We start from the raw sequence: 7633 nt of genomic DNA on the forward strand, positions 1-7633 counted from the left end.
AAACCAATCTGAGATCCAAAATCCCCCCCTTTGACATGAGTGTCAAAAACACTTGAGTATACATAATCAATCTAATTTTCTCGAGTATAACATATCCATGACTCAGCTTATATACAAAACTTCAAAATTTCAAAATTTTGCAATAACCTATATACCTCAAAATGTATAACTCCTCCTAAGTTAATATGTCTATTCTACATCCAAAATCGAATTTCCATTCTAAGTAGATTTGTCTCTACTGATTGATACTCTTTGACTTCAATGCACTTATACTCTTTCATGTTTTGTTCTTCTCTATTTGTATCTCTGCATTGTATTTCTCAATCTGTTCTCCTTTCTTTATTCTTCCTCATAGGATATTCTCATCCTTTTTTTTGTCTCCACCTTTTTATTTGTCTCCTACTATCTCCCCCTTTTTTATTTGTCTCCCCCATAGGATAATCTCCCTCTTTTTGATACTTATGTCAAATGGGCTATACACGTATAGTGTGTTTGTCCAAAAATTATTTTTGGACCTCTATTATAATTTTAAGAGTTGCATCCTAGTTGTCACATGCAACATCTAGTGACTTGAGTTGGATGGAAAGGTTAGCAGCAAGGTGTATTAGGTCATCTAGGGTAGAAAGATTGGGGTCTTTCTTTAGCAAAGCTTCTACATAGCCTAGCTCTTTATGTAGTATGTCCATATGAGGAGTGAGAGACACTTGGATACATGTCAATTTGGCTCTTATGCTAACCTCTTCTACTATTAATATAGCTAATTGACTTTGGGATTGAAGTAAAGTATTAAAATGCTTCTCACTCTGAGCTAGGCTTAGAGGTAACCCTGTACCTGATACATTTAAATTTCTCTCTAGGCTCAAAATATGATTTCTGGTCTCTTGGGTGAAGAGTGTAGGGTCACACAATTTGGTGTATAATGAGAATATATTCTCAAGTACCTTCTTCATATTCTCAACCTTTTTTGCCAATGCAACTTGAGTCAGTGTTGTCTCACCTAATATCTTATCATTGACCTTGCTCTGGAATTTCTTTTTAGACCATTCAAAAAGTTTAGGACTAGTATCAATGTCTTCATGATTAACCTTTCCCACTATATCTAATAGGTGTTCTAGTAGTGGCTTGGTCTCTTCAAGAGTAGGCAAACTAAATTCATCTAGAAAGATGTCTTTTATTTCTTGTAGAGCTTGCTTCTACCTATATTCTCTCATAAGAATTTCTTGATGCTTCTTTCTAAAGCTTGTTGCAAAATGCTTATTTGATCTAAGGTCATTGTATCATAATAAAACTTAGGATTAATGATCTCTTCATCAAGAGTGATATCACCATAGTGAATTACCTTTTCAAGTTTTGAAGAGCTTGAGCCTGGCATTGAGATTTGTAATGGTATAGATTCTCTACTCAGCTTGTGAAGAACTTTTGTGGCAAAAGTGCTAGATGTTGATTGTGTTACCAATGCCTAGATGGCTTCTTGCTCCTTTACTTTAGGTGTTTTCTCACCTTTTTTAGATTGGCTCTTGTCTAATATAATGACTTGAACAACACCTAGTCCTTGTGCTTCAGGTACAGATGAATTTGTTTGATCTTTTTCTTCTTCCTGCTTCTCCTCAAGAGTAACAAATTTCACAAGTGTATCAACCTTAGTGGTTGTATCTAGTATAGTTTGAATCAAACATTGCACTTGAGTAACTAAAGGGATGGTAGAAGGTGGTTCTTATGGATTCACCCTATCCCTTTTGATATTAGTTACTACCTTTTGAAGCTCATCTACACTTAAAAAACCTAGATTATCACATAACTTTACTTGTAGTGTAGATTGGTCAAGTATTTTCTTTAAGTAATTTCCAACCAATGAATTGATGTTCTAAGCTAATGCATCAAGAACATCCTTAACAATAATAGTTTTAGTTGACTTGACTATGTCATGTGGGGGACTGACTCTTAGCACTTGTGTGTCCTACACACTCTGTTAATCTTGTTATTGTTTAGCTGTAGTCATGCCATCATCTTGCTTTTGTGTTTCTTCCCCAACTATATTATCTTCATTCTCATCTTCCTTATCATCTTCTTTGTCATCATCTTTACCCTCAAAAGGGTCAACTTCTCCTTGTTTGACAATGGTCAACCCATAGATTAGTTTTTGTATTTGGGTAGACTTTTTGACCACAGCTTCAATATTATTTTGAAGTATGTTGAAGGCTCTATACTTAGGATTAAACATAACTCCATATTTTTTGGTAGCCTTAGTGATCTACCCTTTTTCAATTCTAGCATTACTTGGGCCAAAGTAGTTTCCTTTATTTATTTTTCCAAATTTAAACAATAATGCCATTTTTTCTCAACTAAATCATATAATTTCTTAGGTACTGAGTTAGAAAATTCCAATGGTGTAGTCTTAAATTTAGGCATCATTGCATATAGGGCTTCTTCAATTAACTTTTGTTCTTCTTTTTCAAGTTTCTCAAAATCAATATGCTTAAAACCAAATAAATCTACATTATTTCTAACATTTTCACATAAATTTTCAATATTAGAAAGTGGTTTGTTACTTACCACTTTGAATTGACTCAAATCATCTAATTCAGTCTTTTCTTCATTTGAGTTAGGTTGTGCAACATTTTTTCTTCTCTATTTCTTCTACACTTGACCTCCTTGATCTGTAGCCTTAGTATTTTCCTTGGCCTTCTGCATGTTTGCACATGTGCTGGCTCTGGTGGTAGGAGTAGTAGGCTTGGTTGAGATAGATTTGACAACTTTCTTTGCCTTAGCCATAGGCTGTGCCTTAGTCTTTCTCTTCTTTGGTTTGGCTTGTGTGGGATCTTCCTTAGCTCCTTCTTCCTTGTCGCCTTCTACTTCTTCTTCTTCTTTTTCCTCTCCCATGCATTAGGTTAATGAAAGAGGTCTTTGTGTCTATTCTTGTTATTCTTCTTCTTCTTCTTCTTCTTCTTCCTCACCTACTCGTTCACCAACATTGGCCTTTAGATTCTTTACTAGTTTATCTTTCTTCTTAATTGTGGAGGTAGTTTTAAACTCCATTTCAATCTTTGATTTCATCACATCATAATTTCCAAAGATTTTTATAGTGTTTTCAACTTCCTTTGCTAGAAGTGTTGTGATTAGTGCTGATGCTTCATCTTCTCATATCCAAGTTGTCTTAACCATATGACCCTTGGTGTGGTAGCCTTTATAAAGTTGTAATCATCATCAACTAGAAAGCATATATCATTGTAGTGTTACTCAACTAATGACATGGGTATCGTCATTCTTTGCTTCATCGGCTTCTTAAAGTCCTCAAAGTAGCTAGTCATCAATGTCTCAAAATTCTCTCCCATTTGTGTAATAAATTCATTTATTTGTACTAAAATTGACCTATTGGTCTTTCATCCCATTGTACCAAATAAGGGGAATGTATTTTTTACATAGAAGAATATGCAGATAAGTATTGAACCAAACTTGCATTGTGCACTTTTATTTTTCCTTATAGCCCCTAGGTTCTCCATCAATTGTTGTAACTATAGCTCAACCAGATAATAAGTATGATCTTTCTTCACAATTTTATAGGCAACATCTACTACAATATAGGTTACACTATTCAATCTACTAGATTGATATAATTTGTATGAAATTACTCTAATGGAAAAGTCTAGTAGTGGATTAGTGATAGTATCAATTATCATCCCTCTCTTGTTCCAAATTACTCCTATATTCTTTTCTATTACTTCCTTGGAGTCACTCCTTAGAGTCTTGGGCCAATCTAGGGTTGGATAACTAGTAACCTTGTGAATTATCCTTTTTGATATCTTAATCAGTTCTCCTTCTAGCCATAGGGATCCATCATGTATTTAGCTTAAGAAAATTTTAATCCATTTAGTTTTGAAAATAATGGGAAAATCTAGGGCACCGGTCAAACCCTTTCTCTCTAAAATTTTATATTCTTCTTTTAGAACACCATTATCACATAATTTGTCATAGGCTTCTTTGATTTCTAGGTATCCAATGCTACCAATCTTACAATTGTAATATTTCCTAACATCCTGAACCATAATAACATTCGGTGGGATCATTGAAAGTGTGCCAAAGGGATCTTGTTTGCATGCTATGTCAGGTATGGCCTTGAATATGGGTTGTTTCACTTCATTACTGACCAACTAAATGTTTTAAACCTCTTTCCCTTCTACTTTCTTTGAGCTAGATGCCATTCTTGCCAAACTAGGGTTTGTGCAAATTAAAAATGCATAGCTTGACTTATTATCAATACCTTGTAAAATCTATATGCTAGTGTGAGATCATCTCTAAATTCTTTGTAAAACCTTCAAACAAGTTTTTGAGTCACCTTCTACTCTATTTTCTCTTTCTCAAATTTGAAATGTTGAAGAATGAGTGAAAAATGATCAATTACCCTTCAAAAACCCTTGCATTTAATGCTTAATGCTTTTGTAGCTATAAACTTGGCATTAAATTGATTTCAAAATAATTTGGCATCATTGATATTATCATCACTCAATAACTACTATAGACTCAACATCAACTAGTTAGGTTGATAGCTCAAAATCAACAAGCATTCCACTTGACATCTATTGAAAACATTTCATGCTCAGCAACAACATGAAAACTTTAAAATTTAATATTGAATTTTCAATAACATTTGCATCTTCATTCATGCTAATGTAGTCCTTTCAATATTAAGTTCCTTTGGAACTGATGTATGACATAATACTGTAAAATATCAATCCCACATACCTCTTGATTGTTCAATTTGATGAGGTGTGATCACTTGACCCATTGGGTGAAGTGATCCCTTTTGCATTTGATGTACTACAAGCATCTTACTTTTTCCATGTCTTTTTCATCTCTTCTCTAGTGTGTTCAACATTTTCCTTTCCTTTGCCTTTATCAAATTCACAACTTTGTGCCTTTGACCTAGTTATAAATTGCTTACTAATGTGACCAATCTTCAAATAGCTACAACATGTGGTTTGACTCAACCACCTTTGTAGTTACCACTGAAGTGTGTCCTAATACAAATCTCAAGAAAATGTCCATATTCTTGACAATAGTGACTGCTATATCTTGTATTATAATCCCAACTATAAGAGTTTCCATAGCTTCTTACCTTTGCTAGCTTGTTTGATGACCACATGGATTTGGATTTGCATTCAAGGCTCTATGTCCATACTTCTAATAGTTGTATTAGTATCCTTTGAATCCTTGTGTGTTCATGATCCTAGTTCTACATTCAAGTGCCTAATGAACTTTTTTTTTGCATTTATGAAAATGAATCATGTTCTTAGGCTTGACATTCTAATTTGTATTGTTTCTAATACACACATTAGCAGTATGTGCTATCTTTCCACAACTATGACAAGTATGTTTGGAGTTCTTACCTCTGTTGTTCCTTTCTTCAATAGCTTTGGATGATTCTATTTTTTTAGTGCTTGTATAGCCCAATCCTAATGTATCTTTGATAGATCTAGGGGATCTTAGTAATTTCTTAAAGTATTTAATGGCTTCATTTGGCTTGTTGAAACTTTTAGAAAATTCCTTTTCTCTTTTTAGGTCATTCTGCACTTGTTCATTCTATAACTCAATGTGGTTATCTTAATGTCCTTGACATTTAGTTCATAGTTGGCATTCATCATTTGATTTAGAGTATCCAATTACATGTCAGAGATCTAGGTTAGCTCTATTGACTTTTCCTCCAATCTATTTGCCACAATTCTTTTGTCTTCTTCAATCATGGCTTTATCTTCCATGGCTTTCTTCTTTTGTTTAATCACCTCACATAGTAGTATAGCTTGTGATTCTTGCTCCAACTTGAGACTTTTTATTTTCTTAGCTTGGCTTCCATTCTCTTCTATTAGATCAACAACTACTGCATCAAATTCATTTGAGTCTCCATCTACAAATAGCTTAGTGGTGTCAATCCCTTTGTATAGTGTCTCATTCTTTGAATTAGCAATTTCCTTCCTTCTTTTCAAGGAACTCTTTAAAGAATCTATAGCTACATTTAGTTTATGTAATATAAGATGTATTTCAATCTCCTAGTTTTTTATAGTCTTTCCCAGTTTGTAGACTTTAATTTCAAGATCTTTTCTCTATGCTACAAAGCATATCTTTTAGAGAACAAGGCTCTAATACCAATTATTGGAATTACAAGTGGGAAAGGAGTAAACTTCTTTTGGGGGGCGGGGGGGGGAGCGGTGAATCAACATTTTTAACTTAGAACCATAAAAATTTCATCATTCATACAATAAATGCATTAATATGCTGAAATAACATATAAAACATATGCATCAATGTTGTAAATGTGTAATCAAATGCACACACTTTACACCATATATGATTACCAAGAAACCTTCCAATTAAGAAGGTAAAACTAGGGTGGGGATGACCACCACAAATATTCACTACTCTAGCAATAAAGTATATCCAATTAAGGTTACAATGGTTTGATTGATCTGACCTGTGAAAGGCCTACCCTGTTAAACGATTACAAAGACTATTAAGTCCCACCTTGTTAGAGGATTTCAACATCATGTTAGAAGTGTAACTTTTTAGAGGACTTCAACTTATAATTAAGTAAACACCCTATTAAAGGATTTCATATAGCCTATTAAGACTACTCTGTTAAGAGATTTAACTAAAATCACCTATCAAGATGTCTTAGGATAGATCTTGCAGTTGGCACTTGCTTTCCTAATAACAGATCACCTCTATCTAATCTCTAATTAATTCTTCCTGATCTGATGTATCAATGTTGTATCCTCTATCCTCTGTTCTTCACTTAACTAATTCTACAATTTTCTCTTACTACTAAGTCACCTTGAATTCTTTGCAAACTGTCTTGTTCATTTTTCCAATTTGATCATTACCCCCTTTGCAATGATCTCAACATCCTTAAAAATTCAGCTCTTCATCTTCTTTGCTTAGGGTTAGGTATGAATCTATGGGTAAGATTCATCCATTTTTCCACTTAAATATTCCCATTTTTAAATTTGTTTCATGTAACATGGAATCCACATATAGATTTTTCCTTATCTCCAAAATATTGAAATCTATCCTTAGGTTGGCTGAAAAATGATTTACATTGTTGTCTATGCCATTAAAAACAAATATGTCCAATCTATGTCACTTAGCATATAAAGTCTCTGACACTTAGCATACATTGTTCTGACTTGGCACCTAAACTGCTCAGCATCTACTATTTGTTTGGCATTTGAATCACTTAGCATGGTCTATCTTCTCAACACTTGAGTGATTTGACACTCATTGCAACTCGACATGGTCTAATATTTACATGTTGTACTTACCATGCATTACTAGTTCGGCATGAACTAAGTAAATTTCTTTAGTGTGATGACACTCACTCGTCAAAACCAATCTCAGATCAACAATGAGAATTGATATGATTCCTACACATACATTAGTTAGACATTATCAATTGAGGCAAACATCTAAGAATCTCCACCTTTGGTATTGATGGAAACACAAAACATAAAATATTATATTACATCATACGATAATAAAGTTTTTGTATTGACAAAAATACATCTTTTTATCTCTCTGACATCATCTAGGTTCTTTGTAATAGGTTCAACATTTCCATCTCTCTATCCACTATGGAAATTTCTCC

Source organism: Cupressus sempervirens, chromosome 1 (genome assembly GCF_028749045.1).
Source record: "Cupressus sempervirens isolate cs-2001-9-10 chromosome 1, ASM2874904v1, whole genome shotgun sequence".
NCBI classification, from domain to species: domain Eukaryota; kingdom Viridiplantae; phylum Streptophyta; class Pinopsida; order Cupressales; family Cupressaceae; genus Cupressus; species Cupressus sempervirens.